Genomic DNA, 19,558 nt, shown 5'->3' on the forward strand with positions numbered 1-19,558 from the left:
ACCATACATGGATACCAAGACCTAGACGAGGCTTGCTTTCACATAACGAAGATCTTTTTGCTAAGCTTTCAAGTGAGACTCTTTCGGATTAGCCTGATATCTATCACACATAGAAACACAAAGTAATATCTGACGTGAGCTGTCAGATACATCAAGGATCCAATGATAGCTCGATATTGAGTGGCAATCTCGACACGATGGATCATTAGGCTTATCAGGACACAACCCATGATTAGTCTTAATGGGAGTACAGCATCCTTAGCATCAGACATGCGAAACCGAGTAAGCAAATCTTTAACATACTTGGGCTGATGTATAAGAACCATCTTTCAGTTGATCCACCTGTAGACCAAGGAAAAGGTTAATTCCCCCATAGCACTCATCTCAAATTTAGCCTTCATGCTGTGTTCAAATTCCTTGCACATTTTGTCATCAGATGAACCAAAACGATGTCATCGACATAAACCTGTACAAGCAAGTAGTCCTTCCCTTTCCATTTAATAAACAACGTGCTGTCTATAGAACCTCTAGTCAAACCACTTCTTCAAATGGGTTGACAATTTTTCATACCACGATCGAGGAGCCTGATGTAACCATATAAAGCCTTATCGAGACGATATACTTTATTAGGAAAGTCCTGGATCCTCAATAACCGCAAGTTGTTCGACATACACTTCTTCTTTAATATCACCATACAAGAAGGCACTCTTTACATCAAGCTGACACCTTAATACCTTTATAACTAGCATATGCCAGAAATAATCGAATAGCTTCAAGTCTAGCTACAGGTGCAAATGTCTCATCGTAGTCAAAACCTTCTTGTTGCTCAAATCCTCTAACCACCAAGCGAGCCTTATTTCGAGTGACTACACCTCTTTCATCGCGTTTACACAGAAAAAACCCAACGCGTTGTTAAAGGAGATTCACCAGGAGGTAAGTCAACTAACTTCCATACCTCAAGCTTTCAAACTGAGCCAATTCTTCTTCTTCGCTCGCCTCACCCATGACGTTCCTTAGAGCCATTCATAATTCTTAGCTTAGGATCCGACCTGAGATAGATAAAGCAGTATACCAGTACCAAGTAATAGTATCCTTAACTTCAGCAACATACCCGACGGTTTCTTAGATGATTCCTCGCGACAGAGGCAGAAGCATCACCAATGATTTGCTTGACTGGATGATCCTTGTTGACTCTGGTTTGAGGACCTTATCGTAGAAAGATCATCACCCAAATTCTTTGCACATGTTGCGCTGGAGTTTTATACTCTGGAGTTTAGGCTCTTCCTGAGTGTCACCTTCCGTGTCATCAGTATCATAGAAAATAATCAGTAGAGGTACATGCAAAGGATCATGGAACTATAGGAGCAGGCTCTAAGGTTGAATCTGCTACTTTTGTCCCACTAGATTCTCCAGATTCAGAGGATATGCTCAACCATTGGTGAGGGACCGCAGAAGAACCAGAAACCGGTCCACCATCCAGAGGATCATGAAGAGTAACGACATCCTCCACTGTTGGAACACCCTGCAAAAGAAACAGGACCACGAAAAGAAGTGAAGACACCATCATAATCAAAATGATTAGCAGGACCAAGGGTACAGCAGGTTGTGACTGACAATTACGACATTTGTACCAAGATCTACTTTGCCAGTCTTCTGATTGTACACTCGCCTAATCGGTGTACTTGGAACATAACCCAAAAGAAACCCTCCTCAGATTTAGGTTCAAATTTCCTTGAGGAAGAGTTTTAAGAAAAGTGCACGGAACACGAAAGGCTCAACATTCTGTAAATTGGGCTTTTTGTTGTGCAATAGTTCATAACTAGTCTCTTAAACCGTTTCACTGTTAAAACCCGATTCAGAATGTGACAAGCTGTATTCACTGCCTCTCCCCAGAAAGTAATAGGAAGCCTGAATCAGCAAGCATCGTCCTGGCTGTCTCAATTAGCGTCCTGTTCTTCCGTTCAGCCACTCCATTCTGTTGTGGCTCATATGGTGCACTGTACTGATGTTGAATTCCTTTGGTCAAGCAAAATACAGTAATAGTATTATTCTTGAACTCAGTGCCATTGTCACTCTGATTCTCTAACTTTGACTCCATGGACATTTTCAACTTGCTTGACAAAATCCATAAATCGTTCGGCAGTCTCATCCTTGGTCTTCAGAAAAAATACCCATGAGTACCGCGAGTAATCATCAGTGATCACCAAACAGTAAGACATCCCTCCATGCTTCTTTTGTTCACAGGACCAAAGAGATCCATATGAAGTAATTCGAATGGTTTGGAAATGGAGTTGAATACCTTGGATTTATGCGGATTCTTATGTTGCTTTCCCTTCAAACACGGTACACACTTATCTTCCATCCCAAACTTCTTAACAGGCACACCGTCAACTAACCCAAGACTGATAAGTTCATTCATTCCGAAAGTTGATATGTCCCATTCTACGATGCCATAGGAGAGATTCAGACTCATTTGCCTTGCTCAACAAACAAAGGGGCTCCTTTGGATTATCAACACCTAAAATTAAACCATAGATGTCTCTCTTCCTAGGAGCTTTGAGCATAATCCATTCTTCTGGAATAACAAAACCCGGCTTCAAGATGTATGCCTCCTTTTCTGTGAAATGAACATTGTTGCCCTTATCACAGATCTGTGAGACACTCATTAGATTGTGAGTAAGTTGTTCCATAATTAACTCTTTCTAGAGTTAGTTGTCCATTGACGACATCTCCTTGACCGTGATGTTGCCGCCCTTGGAACCAGCAAAACTAACATATGACCCATTTATACCAGTATAATTGGACAAGAGCTTCTTGTCCCCTGTCATGTGCCTGGAGCATCCACTGTCAAGGTACCACAAATGAATAGGTTTCCTAGGAACTCCCTGCACATCAAATGAGAAATATTAGTTATCATTGGGGACCCAAACTTCATAGGTTTGGGTCGTCCCTTCTCATCCTTGAGAATCAGTTCAGTCCAATATCCATTGCTAGAAGCCGTGGGTGTGACTTGATTCTCAACTTGTCTTCTTACTGGAGAAGACTTCTGACCGTTCGTTGGAGAAGGTCTTGAGGAATGAAGGCCAAAAGAGGGTCGGACACTTGAATGATTCGGTCATAAAATGAATTACGACTTGAAGGTATGTGTGACCACTTGAACTCCCACTGGGGGTAGTGAATCTTTGTCCCATAGGAGAAGAACCTTTTGGTGGAGATTCACGTCTTTGAGGTATAGTAAACAGTTTTGAAGAAGATTGAACTTTAGTTTCATAAACCTGTTTATCATTACCCAACCCCTTTTACCTTCCGAGGTGGTACCTTTGAAGGAGAACCTGATCTCCGAGGTCGATTAGGACATACACTGTAAACATGACCTTTTCATGACAAGCAAAGCAAGAGAGGACCTTAGTTTTTTCATTGTATCTACCTTATATTGGTACTTACAGATACACTATTGTCCACTGATTTACTTGTTTTACTAGGATCCTTATGGTCGTTTGGTCGGTGATATCCTAGACTTACTTTGGGACTTCTTTCGAGCAGGCATTAAGATATGCTTCAAAGCCTTAGTTGCTTCGACATTAACAACTAATTCATCTTCAGATTGACTATTCCTAGACTGCTTAGGTAAAGGAGTTTGACGCAACTGACTTAATCGCTTCATACCTCCTTATCAACATTCCAGACTTTATCAATCCTCTTAGGGTCAATAATGATAACGGAATTCTAACTCAGTGTAGACCCTACTACTCTTACGAAGTGTAAAGTGAGTAATACTGTCTTTTTGACCATAAGAAGTGGACGAATCTAGGACGACACCTTTCAATTTCTCTTCCTTGGTAGGTTGAGAAGAAACTCCTTTAGACACTGTTGTCTCCTCAGTCAAAGTAGGCTTAGGAGACGAGTCTTGAGATTTACCAACATCAACACTAGGTTGAAGTAGGACTTCCGGGATATTAGGTTCTACAGGAGTATAATTATTGTTGAAAGGAGGAGGCATGCTATTGTAAGAAACCTTAGCAGAGTCAGAACTCTTAGATGGAGAGTCCCAAATTTTTGCATATGCATCAAAAGCTCATCATGTCTAGTTGAATCAACCTTAGCTTGTAAGTCCACTATTTCTATTCTAGCATCAGCTAGTTCTTTCTCGATAGTAGAACACTTCTTAGCTAATAATGCATAAGCTTCACCACCTACTCTTTCTACAGCCACAGCATGTTTAACTTTGTCTTTCATAGCATTAATGTCAGACTCTAAAGATTTAATTCTATCCTTTAAAAATCTTTCTCTTTCAGTGACAGTTAAATCTTTTTAATCAATTTATCTCTTTCTTCATGAGCAGCATTAACAACAGATTCTAAATGCTTAATTCGTTCATTCTTTTGTTCAATTTCATCAAACATTCGATTAACAATTTGGCAAACATGAACAATAGTACGAAGAGAAAAGATACCTGTTGATCTGCTTCTTTGCAGTCTGCCATGTACGCGACAAAGTCATCCACACTCATGCCTGCTGGAATTTCATACTCCGTCATCTGCTCTTCAATCGTCTTTTCAACCTTTCAGTAGCAGAATCGTCTTTGTTCTCAGCAGCGTTCACCTCTCCAGAATCTTTCGTATCAGCAACCTCAACCTCTTCATCCGACTCAGAATCAGTATCATATACCTGAGTAGAAGATTCCAAGTTCGAGCTTTGAGCATTTTCATACAGATGCTCATCACTGTGGTAAACTGAGGTGTCCAAGAAATCTTCAACAGAATCTGCTATTTGAGCCATATCATCAACTATTTCGGCCAAATAAGCATTATTAGTCTCATCCTGTGGAAGATTCTAGACATAAGAACCATCAGGTTGAGCAGCTACGATAGCCTTGTCATTGCTATTTCCAGTAGGGGTAATGTTGACATCTCTATCTTGACGGGTAGGGGTAATGTTGACATCTCTCTTTGGTCGTTGACATTCTTTGGCAAAATGTCCAAAGCCATTGCAATTATAGCACTTAACCTTTGACTTGTCAAAGCCCTGAGTACCCCCAATAAGCTGTCGACCTGTTCGCTGCATAAACCTTTGCACTCTCCTAGTGATCATCGCCAAATTCCATTTCAGATCCATTTCTTCAACATCATCTGGATCTATTTGGTCATAATCTTCATCAATGAGTGCTGGATCCGTGATCCTCCCAGCAACAAAAGCTTCATGTGCAGCACACATTGCAGCAAAGACATTCATCCTTCCCTCAGCAGATTTCATATCCATAGGCATAGACTTGTAACCAGCAGAAGTAGATGAATTGTTACTAAACGACATATTTTCCAGGCTTGGCATTCTCATTTGTCTTCGAGCCTTGAAACCAGCATCAGAAGCCATGAAACCTGCAGAATCATCTCCATCCATAACACAATTAGGACCTTCTTTCGTGCCAGAAGAACCAACCCAGAAAAGAATGCATTAATATCAGCTGTAGGATTCTTCATAGTGGCATGATAAAGAGATGGATCTTGTGTGAAGTTGTCTTGGAGATCCTTTGCCTTATCCTTCATTTCTCTGTTTCTTAATGTGGATATAACACCATCTATACGAAGAGATGCATAATCAGCTCGTTTCTTGCAATCCATGACGAAATTCTTTATAAGCTTTCGGCAAACCATCCAAGAATTTATCCACTATCTCAGTAGGAGTATACTTAAGATCAAAATAGGCTAACTCAGCAAGAAGATGTTGAAATCTCAAGATAAGATCCTCAACTAGTTCGTTCTTGGTAGCATTAAAGCAATCAAATTGTTTCTTAAGCATCTTAACTCGATTTTGCTTCAATAATGGATCACCTTCACAGTGAGCTTCAATAGCATCGAACAGTTGCTTTGAAGTCTTGTACTCCTGTTTAGGAAACAAGTGCACTAATTCTTGAGGAATGCACATTCTAAGAGTAGAAAGAGCCTTAACTTCAACAGCATACAAGGATTTTTCTTCACCTTTTAATTCTCCTACTTTGTAATTAGTTGTAACACCGTTTACAGTAAGAGTTGGCCATTCATATCCTTCAGTGATCATAATCCACATATTCAAATCTTCTCGTTGAATATAATCTTCAAATCGACCTCTCCACGCCCAGAAGTCAGCCAATGAAACTAACTTCGGTGGAGAATTAGTACGTCCAACGAGATGATCATGATAGACAAGAGAATTCAGGTATTGAGCAACAGCAGTGTTGGTTGACGAGGAAGCCATTTCGGAATTTTTTTGCACTAAACGAAGATAGATCTTAAATTCGTTTGAATGAGAGAAACGAAGATAGGATTAACTTCGTTTGCAGGAGGAAACGAAGATAGAATTATCTTCGTTTGAAGGAAAGAACGAAGATAAAGCAAAAATCCGTAAGGTGAGAGTAACGAAGATAACTTGAAATTCGTTGAAGGAACTTAACGAAAATAAAGCTAAAATGTTGGAAGAACTCGAAACGAAGATGAGGTTAATTCGTTTGCTAAATTCGTTTGAGAAAACAAAGTTAGCGACAGTAAGGGTGTCGGGAGGTTGATTTTCAGAGAAAAGAATCAAACAAAACGATCTCAAACCTTCGATAAGAAATCGATTGGCTTTGATACCACTTGTGAGTCCCTCGATAGCTATAGATCGCTCTCGAGATCGTCTATGATTATGTCGTGAGTGCGGAATCCTCACGAGATAACTAGTTTGATTAGTAAATTGGTATATCGCTAATTATCAAATAAATAATCAGCCGTATTGTCCTATCTTTGTTTCTATAAGCTATAGAACGAACTTAGGTCTCTGGAGTACTTGTATGTCGAACGTATATCTCTGTATATCAGGGTATTCGTTCGTATATATATGTTTCAGGTCGAACTGGGCTTGCTGGGCTTTGTTCTTACGAACTTAGCTGCCCAGCCCATGTAACGAAGTTAATCTTCGTTTGTACCAAACGAAGTTTATCTTCGTTAGATGTAATACTTGGTTATATTCCTAAGTGTTTCATCTTAAGGAATCCTAACACATATTATGTTTGTTCTTGTATATCACACAACAACATCATACATAACACACATATATATATAACACCAAAACATGTAATTGATCATAATGTCTCAATCTAAACGACATATCAAATCTAAGTTGCTGTTGTCAAATCAACGTGCATCAACACCGAGTACAAAGAATTGAACGGAAATAACGAGAATAATCCAATTGTAATATCGATCTTCAAAGATGAGAAATCTGATCAAAAGTCTCCAAAAAGGGTCTATAAAACGGCTGGAAAATGTAACATCGGGTTTTGGAATAAAAAACAAGCTATTTATATGTTTCCCAAAAATCATGTGCAGAATCGTCCATAAGCTGCTGCGCAGCTCCCTTTGACCGCAGTTGACCGTTTGACTTTCATTGACTTTGCTGGAAACCCACTAGACGAGCTGCTGCGCAGCTTCGGCCCCCTGTTTTACAGCTGCTGTGCAGCTTGTCTTGATTCCAGGTTTGACTTTCGTTGACTTTCACCAAACTTCATCCAAACGACCCGGAAATCATCCGTAAGCACTTATTTCACTCCAAGAATGTCGTTTTCTTCCGAAATATGCTCAAGTATCTGCTAAACACTAACAAATACCATAAACGCAACAAATGTATACAAAACGACTCATTAAACATGCTAACTTAACTATATAAACCGTGGGAAATGGGTATAAAATACGACATATCACAGCCCAGTACTGAGCCTGATCTTTTATTGAGGTGACCTACATAGAGTTATTCATAAGTAGTGAAATTTTCGATAATATTTCAAGAGATAACTATTGTTGTATGAAAATTCCACCAAAGGCAAGTGATCTTCCCAACTCCCACTAAAATCAATGGCACATGCCCTTAACATATCTTCAAGCGTTTGTATTGTTCTTTCGGTTTGCCCATCCGTTTGAGGATGAAACGCCGTGCTCATAGTTAGTCGCGTACCCATTGAACGATGAAAGGCCCTCCATAAATTCGAGTTATACCGGGAATCTCTATCGGAGATGATAGAAACCGGAACTCCATGTTTAGACACCACTTCCTTGATGTACAAACGAGCTAAGGTGCCAACACCATCGGTTTCACGAATGGCCACGAAATGAGCCGACTTCGTTAACCGATCAACTATCACCCAAATTGTATCGCGACCACTTCTTGTCTTCGGTAACTTCGTTATGAAGTCCATTGCAATGTGTTCCCATTTCCATTCGGGGGCCTCGGGTTGCACTAATAATCCGGGTGGCTTCTTATGATCGGCTTTCACTTGTAAGCAAGTAAGGCACTCACTCACATACCTAGCCACATCTCGCTTCATACCGGGCCACCAATAGAAATCTCTTAAATCAAAATACATCTTATCCGACCCGGGGTGGACCGAATAAGGTGATCGATGAGCTTCATGCATGAGAAGAGTTCTTAGATTGCCGAAAATGGGAACCCAGAGCCTTCCAACTAAATAGAGCCCATTATCACTCTTCCTATCGAATTGTTGCTCCATACCATCCAAATTCTCATTACCAAAGTTTTCTGGTCGAGTGGCTTGTACTTGAGCCGCAATGATTCGATCGCGAATGTTTGGTCCTACCGTGAGGCTCATAACCCTAGCACGTCTTGGTTTAACTCGTTCCTTCCGGCTCAAGGCATCGGCTACCACATTGGCCTTGCCCGGATGATAACAGATGTCACAATCATAGTCACTAAGGAGTTCAAGCCAACGTCTTTGTCTCATGTTCAATTCACTTTGATTAAAAATGTGTTGTAGGCTTTTGTGATCGATATAAATCACGCACTTGGTGCCATAGAGATAATGCCTCCAACACTTCAAAGCAAATACTACCGCTCCCAATTCTAAGTCGTGTGTCGGATAGTTCTTCTCGTGCACCTTCAATTGGCGGGAGGCGTATGCAATAACTTTGCCCCTTTGCATAAGGACACAACCCAATCCTTGCCCCGAAGCATCACAATACTACAAAATCTTCAACTCCATCGGGAAGGGTTAGAATGGGTGCTTCACACAACATGTTCTTAAGAGTTTGGAAGGCTTGTTCTTGTCTATTGCCCCATTCGAATTTCCGTTCTTTTGAGTCAAGAGTGTAAGAGGTTGTGCAATGCGGGAGAAATTTTCGATAAATCTTCTATAGTAACCCGCCAATCCAAGGAATTGACGGATTTCGGAAGGTGTTTCGGGTCTCCTCCAATTCTTAACCGCTTCGATCTTACTTGGGTCAACGTGAATACCGTCTTTGCTTACCATGTGACCAAGGAAGTGAACCTTCTCCAACCAAAACTCACACTTGGAGAATTTAGCATACAATTTCTCCTTTCTTAACAACTCGAGTACTTCTCGCAAGTGTTCGGCATGTTCTTCCTTCGTTTTAGAATAAACAAGTATGTCGTCAATAAAGACAATGACGGACTTGTCCAAGAAAGGGCGACACACCCGGTTCATCAAATCCATGAATACTGCTGGTGCATTGGTCAACCCGAAAGGCATAACGGTGAATTCAAAGTGCCCATACCGAGTTCGGAAAGCCGTTTTATGAATGTCATCATCATGAACCCGGAGTTGATGATAACCCGAGCGGAGATCGATTTTGGAAAAGTGCTTGGCACCTTGAAGTCGGTCAAAGAGGTCATCGATTCGAGGAAGAGGATATCGATTCTTCACCGTAAGCTTATTCAACTCCCGATAGTCTATACACATTCTAAACGACCCGTCTTTCTTCTTGACAAAGAGAATGGGAGCACCCCAAGGAGATTGACTAGGACGGATGAAACCTTTCTCTTGAAGTTCCTTAAGTTGAGCTTCGAGTTCTTGCATTTCAGTGAGGGCAAGTCTATAAGGAGCTTTTGCCACGGGTGCGGCTCCCGAATAAGATTGATACGAAAGTCAAGTTCACGAGATGGGGGTAATCCCGGTAATTCTTCCGGAAAAACATCAGAGAATTCACAAACAATAGGAACAGTCTTCAATTCTACCTTTGAGATGGTAGCACTAAAGACTTTAGAATTTAGAGAATCGGAAGTTTCACCTTGAACTCTAAGAATTTTACCGCTAGACAACGGTATTTTAACAACCCTCTCCCCACAATCAATAGTTGCATTTACCGCCGTTAACCAATCCATTCCCACAATAACGTCAAAGCTACCGATTTCAAAAGGCATAAGGTCGATGTAGAATTCGATGTCGTTTAGAGTCAAAATACAATCACGAAGTATTTGACTAAGTTTTGCTAAGGTGCCATTTACCGTTTCTATATCGAGTACATAGTTTAGGGCACACGGATGCACATCAATCAAAGGATAAAGCGAGAGGACACAAAACTATAATCGGCTCCGGAATCAAATAAAACCGTTGCATAATGACCATTAAGAAGAAAGGTACCTGCAACAACATTGGGATCATTACGGGCCTCATTTGCATTGACCGCAAAGGCTCGGCCACGGGGTTGCACTTGGTGACCTTGTTGTCCCCGGTTTTGGTTAGGCCCGGCAATTTGTAGTTGATTGGGGTGAACGGCCACTTGAACTTGTTGTCCCACCCATTGAGGACAATTGTTACTGTAATGATTTGGGCTACCGCACACATAAATTCGCCTCTTCTTTGATTGCCTTGAGGAGGAAGAGCTTGAATAGGAGCTACGTTGAGCGGACCCGTACCCACCCTTGGTGCCCTACATTCTTTCGCCATATGCCCCAAACGGTTACAATTAAAGCATGCCCCACATTGAACATTGGCGGGGTGGTGTCTATTGCATCTTCCACAATGTGGGTGGGGCCCCACATAAGGCTTCTTCACCGGCTCCACCGCCGCCATCACCCTACCCCGATTAGCATTCTTGGAGTCAAACCTCCCCATCTTCCTTGGACCACTTGTTTCCCCAACCTCCTTTCTTTTTGATGATGATGATGATGATTTCCTCTAAACTCCACTTCTTAACAAGTCTTCGGTAACACTACCGACACGGTTAATAGCCTCGACCATGGAAGTAGGCATGACCAGATTGATGAGAGAACGGACTTGTGGAGTCAAACCCAAAACAAACTTCTCAATGGCCCGAGACTCGGTGCTCACTAGGTGAGGAACAAGGGTAGACAATTCTTGGAATCGTCTAACATAGCCCTTGTAGTCGGCCCCGTCCATTTTGAGATGGACAAACTCGATGGTCAAGTTTTGGAGCTCATAAGGTGGGCAAAATTTCTCTTTCACTTTGTTCTTGAAGTCGGCCCATTCCAAATTGTGGGCCCGACCCAAGGCCTTCTCTTGGTTCCACCAACTTAAAGCATCCTCCTTGAACATACCGGAGGCATAATAAATTCGGTCATCATAAGTACAATGACTCCTTTCAATCACCGCTTCAATCCTCTCAAACCATTTTATACATTCCACGGGCCCACCCAACCCATCAAACTCCGGTGCCCCACAATTCTTGAAATCTTTGAATTGACAACCTTGGCGGCACACTCCATGTTGGTTATACCTAGCCCTATAGTTATCCGCTCTTTCGAGTTCTTCTTCTTCTTCTTTTTCTTCTTCTTCTTCTTCTACTACAACATGAGATTGAGCACCCTCATCATTCACATTTTTCGGGTTTCCAACATTTTGATGCTCATTAGGTTGTACCCCATTGTTCCCATCAAGAGTTGCTTGGACTTGGGCAACAATAGTCGGCATGATATTGGTGACCGTTTGAGCAATCACATCCGCCAAGTTAGGCCTGGGAGCCTCACCACGACCCCTACCTCGGCCCCTACCTCGTCCTCCACCACGACCTCTACCACCCCGCCCCTACCTCTACCTCCTTGCACTTCCGGTTGAGCTTCCGGTTGAGGTTCTTCCGAGTTAGCCCTATAGTTAGTTCCAGCTCTTCTTGGTCTTACCATTTCTATAAAACAAGCAAGGCGTTGACCCGAAAGTTAGTCTCAATACTCACATGTTAGTCACACAAGTTGTCAATGCCCTCAAGTCGACATAACATACACATTTCATACCATTAAGCTAAGGCAAAAGCGATAGATTTCTAGGGAGAAATTATTACTTACCATACTGAGCTCACTACAATCATTTATCATACAATCCTATAATCTAGCACGGATGGTTCAAAATATAATCCAAATCCAATATGCTTTCTAGTTACTGATCGAGTTTGTGTACAGGGTGTACCGGCGGCTAACCCTCCACTCAATCAACTTCCCAAAAAGCATATTGATTCCTTATTATGCTTTAAACCAAGCGTGCTCAACCCGTGATGTCATTAAATTGCTATAACATCGGGTGACCATAAAATAGTTGATCACGCTCTTTTAGGGTTGCCACAATGTTACATCAAGTTAACGCCATAACTTCACCTCGCCCTAAATCAACAACTATTATCAAACAACAATCCATCTCAATCACAATCAAACTCAAACCAAAACCATATCGTACTCAATTCATCACATAATTGGTCTCAACTACGAACTCCCAATGTACACTTTCTAGGGTTCACAAAAATCAAGTTGCACACAAAATTCCTAGCCATGCATGCTATATGAAGAGTTTTAACTTAAGCCGTAGTCTAGGTCAAACCACCTAATTTTCTACGACCTCGCATGGGCCACCATTCTGTAACACCCCGAGCTAGGGCTCGAAATATTACGGAAATCATATAGCACAAGGAGGGATTATCGTAGGCAACTAAATGACATTAATGAATTCGGTGAATCCACAACAAGTCAAATATTCAAACAATGCACAAGGAGCAAATGACCATCAAAGTTTACAAAAGAGAATTCTAGAGATGGCTATCGATCCTAAGCATTAATCCAAAAGTTGGCGAATGAATCCTTGATCCATAAAGTCCATGCCCGAAACCAAAAGCTACACCAGATCATGCATCACATCCTTGAACCACCTGATTACCTGAAAAGTGTTCTACAAGTCAACACGAGGTTGGTGAGTTCGTAGTGGTGGCCCAAGATGAACCACCGACCATAACCACATATCATAAAAACAAGAACAATTATCACATACAAGAAGTCTTACACGTCATCCAACCAATGCATCACTATATAACAAACGTATAAGAACAATCAATGCAATGTCAATGCCATGATGTGAATGATATGCATGCCAAACCAAAATACATATAATATGTAGGGCCATCATGCCATCTATGCAAGAATACTCACAGGTCATCACCATGACCATTGTGGCATCTCAAAAACGTCGGCGAATATACGTCTATAACCCGGATGACCAACACCAGTGTATACGTCTATACCTGGATAAACACATTTGTCTCAACAGACAACCAAATCATCTCAAAGCAACCAACACAATGCAAGCCCAACAATCCATCAATCCAACATCCAATAACCAACAATATGATCAAACTATACATACATACACTTGAGAGGGCTTGCTTTCAAAGAGTCCTCGATGTTTGTATACAGGGTGTACCAGCGGCTAACCCTCCACATCTCAAACCTTTTGAAAGCGAAGTCGACTTCCATGTATGTACATCTAACCTAAATATAACCTTTCTCAATACCAACATACACAAAACATTTCAATAATTCATCCATCAATCATCATTCAATCAACAAACAACTAATTCAAACAAATAAACACACAATGTACACTTTTCAGCCCGAATCTCAATAGAGTAGGGAGATACGAACTCACCTTGATTGGCAAAAGAGGCTAATATCGAATTAAGATGAGATTATAAGTGATTATAGTGCTCCACGCGTCCACAACCTAGTAATGTATACAAGACATGCATTATTCACCAAAGACGATTCTCTAACTAGGTTTTAGCTTTAGTTTATGGCTTTGAAAGACTTTCGGGACCCAACATGGTCGTTAGGGAGGTCATGTAATAGTTTGTAACCAAAATGAAGTCGCCCCAAGGTCGCCTCATTCTCAAACATAAGTTATATGTTTATTTAGTTTATGTTAATGTCTTGAATTAGGTTCCAAAGAGGACACCCAACTTTAAACGACTCGTTTGTCATGTGTAGGGCACCAATAAGGTCATAAGAGTACATTCCGGAAAGGTCGGGACGATCCTAGGATGTTAGAACTAAAGCTAGGAAAAAGTTAAGTGATTGAAGCCCCCAACTGCGCCGCAACTTATCGCTGCGCCGCAGCTGAAAAACAGACTCGTGAAGCTGCGGGGCAGCTTAACTAGCTGCGCAGCAGCTGAAAACAGAATTGTGAAGCTGCGGGGCAGCTTAACTAGCTGCGCAGCAGCTCACCCAGTTCAGCACCAGCAACCCATTTCGACCTAAACACACCAAAACTAACCCATAACTCATTTTTGACACCCAAAATCGATTTGTGATGCATCAAAACTCAATATGAAGCATAATTAAGCATGTTTACACATGAATAACCCAAACCCACTTCAAAATCTTTCTTCAAAACACCAAACTCAAGTTCAAATTCGGTTTAACCCATTACTAACCCTAGACAAACCCTAATTCGACTTTTGGCCCGATTTGTGACCCGAAAATGTTTTGGCACAACTAGAGATACATTTACTAACATGAAGTGAAGGTCATAGAGTAGAATTTACTTACCAAAAGCTTCACAAATCCTCAAACCCGAATTTTGATTCAAATGAGGTCATTTCTTACACTTTGGAACCCAAGTTTTTGATATGAAGTTAAAATGGTGATAAGATTTATTATTCTTGCATTAACTAAGCTTGAATTTCCATGAACTATGAATTAAATTAGAGAGAGAGAGTGAAAGGAGAGTGTGTTCTTGGGAGTAAAGAAGAGAGAGATAAGAAGAATAAGGGAAGGAAAGGATAAGGTGGGTGGGGGTTGGGTTGACTAAGGTGGGTCATGGGTCAAGACTTTGATCCATGGGTTGTCCCGTCAACATAACTAATTAGTTCAAAACCCACGACATTACATCTAGCACACCGTCAACCGGCTCATTGAGTATACAATTAGTCATTTAACCACAAGATGGATTTAAAGATATCATTAACTAATATAATTCATAACATGACACTTAAAGTCAACGGGTCAAAATTCATGGATGTTACATGAAGAAGCGCCATCAAAACTGTAGCGTCCATTAGATGAACAAAATTTCTTATGCACTTGACTATTTGGTACGTCGTTGAACTATCAAGTCCAGTCGATATCTCATCCATGAAAAGTGTTTTCCTTGGACCAACCACCATCTCACCTACATACAACTAGTTTAGCATTTTTAGTTCAGAAACTTAATTCCACCTACATCGATACAGCTTTTGATTATGGTTCATGCAAATGACTAAGTAAAACTGAAATCATGACCCGTTTGCCTGTGTATAAATCTTAGCAAGATAAGAACAAGTTTGTAAGTATGATATAAAGAATAGAATCAAAGCTGGTTGTGTCTACTATAAGAATTCAAGATATGATGAAGAAAAGGACCTGTAGTAACCCTCTTTCTCTGACCACCTGAAATACCCCTAAGCATATCATTTCCAACGAATGTCTCAGAACATACATCAAGACCAAGAACCTTCAATATGTAATCTGTTGAGATGCTGTGTGTCTTCCCCGCAACAGATGATGCCTAACAATTACAAAATTTATAAAACAAATTGTTAAATATCATCCCATGCGGAAGATATATGCAGCAGGCTACAAGTTTTGAAAAGGAAACCTTCATAAACGCATCAATTTCAGGACTGGGGCATATATTGTTTTCCTTCTCCAAACGGGAAAGTTCTCTCCAGTGTGCTGCAAAAAGTTGACAAAAAATATGCAAATTTTGCTTTGATAGACAGAAATATATGCAATTTTCGATGAACAAGCAAGGCAAACCTGCAAAACCTTCTCCTTCACATCTGGCACCAAAATCCAGAGTTTCACGTACTGTTAGCTCGGCAATGTGGCTATCTGTTTGGCTAATATAAGCTGAAGTCCTTTGAGCACAGAACTCATGAAGCTCGTGCCCATTATATGCAATCTTTGCCATTTTTCTGAAAATAGTACATGTGAAATCAAAAAGGTCACCAATTCATGTCCAAAATTATCTTTGGAGCTAAAGTTACAAAGTAGACAACCAATGAGCCAAGAAATTCCATTTCAATAGACCTCATAGCCCAACTAGTTCAAACGGCATTACTGATGGATGCAGAAGTTCAAAAGAAACAAACTCTCAAAGGTACCTTTAAGGAAGCATCAAGTTTCCCTGCAAGAGCTAACAGCAATGTCGATTTCCCAGAACCAGGCGGCCCCAATGGCAGTGTCATCCTGTCCAGTATACAAAACGATTCGTTCTTTTCATATTTCTTTCCCTTGCCACATTCATCATATTCTAAAAAACTCAAAAAACTATTTCTTGCCCCAATAATTTCCTAGTAATGAAGTAAAAGATCTATCACAAAAGTACCTTCGAGGTTTTATTGAACCGCTGATATCTTTCAATATAGACAAACGATGTCTTTGTGGGCGAAAAATCCTCAAGAAGATTAACAGTTTCTGCATTCAAATACCAGTAAAAAAAAATCAGCAGACTGCTTATTTATCAATTCTTCAGTAATAACCTTTTTCTTTTGTCAAATTAGAAAAGACGAAATTAAAAATAAAAATAAAAAAACTGACCTCAAAAATGTCACGAGTATAGTTTACTAAACTCGGTAAAGCTCTGGAGCCAATCAGTACGTCGGCTTCAATGTTGAGGTTCTCGAATCTAACCTCAACCTCTGGGATCTCCAATCCAACTCTGTTGCCACCATGGAGATAAGCCAAAATAAGAAATCAAACCAAAAACTATGAATCAAATACATCTAGCATTATTAAAACATAATTGCAAACAAATTTTTAAAAAATCGTTATAGACTATAAAAATGCATGAAAAAAATTATCAAAATCAAATGCTAATAAGCAATATATATAGGCATATATATGCATACCGATCAAAGCGTTCTTTAATAGCAGCAAGCAACTTAAAATTATCTTGATCAGAAGTAGCAAGAGCTTTCTTAACAATAAGTGAACGATCACACCTATTAAGTTTCGTAACATCAACCATCTCCGTCCTCACATTCTCTGTTCCGGTGACTAGATGTTTCAATACAGCAAGATTTTTCGCTTGTTGTGATGGCAATCTCTCCATTCCTGCCCACATAAGCGCCACTTCGTCTTCATGGACCGATTCAGCATTCGACCGGCGTGAAAAAACGTTATGATCACCTTCAAGATTAAAATACCCACTTCCATCTAAACTTGAAGACATTGCAAATTGCAAAGGTTTTTTTGATGGATGGAAGTAATGAGCAAATGTAAGTTGTTGGTTATATATATATATATGTACAAGTTTTGCCGCGAATATAAAGATGGTTAAAAGACTAAAATACCCTTTTTGTTCCCTTTTATTTTTCAGTCATATTTTGTCAAATTTTAAGCAAGATTAATTACGATGTTTTTCTGTAAGAAATGTATTTAGGAAGATACTTTCATTTTTTATAAAAATTTGTTGAAATGTTTGTAAGACAAAATATAGTTGTTACTAAAGTTAGATTTACATCTTTTAAAAATACTGATGATTTTATCAAATAATTTCCAAATTGTATATAGCTAAGAGAAAGCTTGTGCATTGTCACTCACATGCCAGGAAAGTTATCGGGTCGTTTTTAAGCAGGATTTTATCAATAACTAGACTAAGCTACTAGAAGATTTGTGGAAGAGCATTTTTGACGTAGTAATTTTTTATTTGACTTGAAATAATTATAATTAAGGCTTTTTTTTTTCTTTTGCTAATTATAGTAGTGTTAATATGGTTGATAATATATTACTTTTTTTGAGAAAGGTTATTTAATTTTTACGTGTGAACACACGTGTAGTGTGGAATAAAGATTTTTACTAGTAATAATGATTTTGTGTTATTTTAACCATTTGTACAAACAAGTTAAAATGTTATTTTATTTTGCTACATAGATTATATATATACAAAATTATTATGCATGTAAATATTACAGAATGTAGAATAGATTTTTAAGTTGAAAAAAAATGCAAGAGAATACAGATACGTCAAGAGAGTACATCTACCTACTCATTTGCTAATTTACGTTTGACCTTCTTTAAATAAGATAATATTATTTCCATGTATTCATAGATTTAAATCATATTTTACTTTTCTTTTCTTTTCTTCTAGATTTTCCTTTTTCAGTTAATTTTTTTTACGAAAAATTCAGATCACTGAATGGACCATTAAAGTATCGTCGTGTAATCACCGATCATATCCCTACCAGATAATAATGTCTATATATACATCAATTCAAAAAACAACTTTTTTTTATTTATCAACCACATTGTTAATTACATATATAACTGACAATGTAAACAACTCGAACAAATATATACGCAATTTGTCGATGTTCATTCATTTGAGGCTTAATTTGTTTTTTAAGAGGTTCGTGTTTAAATCTGAATATCATTTTCAAATGTTAAAAGTTAATTTAAATGTACAACAATATAATTTTTTTTTTAAACAATCTGAATACTTATAAACATTTGAATACTTACACACATCTATTTTGTAATTTTATGAATGATCATTTTATATCATACATTGACATAGATATATTAGATGGTAAAAAGATGAGCTTATGATGAAAAAGAAGAGTTTGTAATAACTTTGAGTTTTAAATAGTACTATCCATTTTTCATTTATATATTTATATTTATATTTATAACTTGATTTATTTTATTTTTTATACTACCTATTCTATTTTTCATCTGCACATTACACATTAATTATTGTTTTTTGAAAAATTTTAAAGATTAAAAAAATTCCCAACATAATATAATGATAAGCAAATAAGTTTGTAACGTATAAGATCTTTTATTATAAGGTAGCCAGTACCCCTCGTTTTTCACTCGTTTTTTGAATTTGTCCTTTCAGGGACAAGTTCACATCATTGGATGTGACTCGTTCCTTAGACCCATTCTTGAAGATTAGTTTTTCTAAAAACGAGTTGAATATTAAAGGTTTGTGTGGTGTTAGGGATTAATAGTATAAAAGGTGGGTCGGATTAGTCCTTTGTATCGGGTATGTTTTTGAAAGGTTAGTGCATGGAGTGTTTTTTGCTGACTAAGATTAGTACTTTTGATGGTGACTCCTCGCACTGAGGAAACCTTTAAGAGCTCGATCAAATATATAAACTTTCTCTTATTTCTTAAATTTTTCATATTAACAAGGTAGAGCATTATATATATATATATATATATAATAAAGAAGAGAGTTATTGTCTACAGTAACCATGTTGATGTCATTAAATTTTTTTTTTTTTTACGATGGTATACTTTTAGAGTTTCTTATTTTTACCACTTAACTTTTAGGTTTTTTAACTTTAATCTAACTTTTTTTTATACAAACTTAAGTATAATTTACTTTCAAAGTTTTTAATTTTATCAATTAACTATAAATTTAACTTTAATCATTAAACCTTTTCTTTTTTTAACTTTCTATCTCTTATTTTAATGCTTCTAACTTTTATCATTTTAGAGTTTCTTACTTTTACCACTTAACTTTTGAGTTTTTTTT

The sequence above is a fragment of the Erigeron canadensis genome, chromosome 7 (assembly GCF_010389155.1).
Source record: "Erigeron canadensis isolate Cc75 chromosome 7, C_canadensis_v1, whole genome shotgun sequence".
Taxonomy (NCBI): domain Eukaryota; kingdom Viridiplantae; phylum Streptophyta; class Magnoliopsida; order Asterales; family Asteraceae; genus Erigeron; species Erigeron canadensis.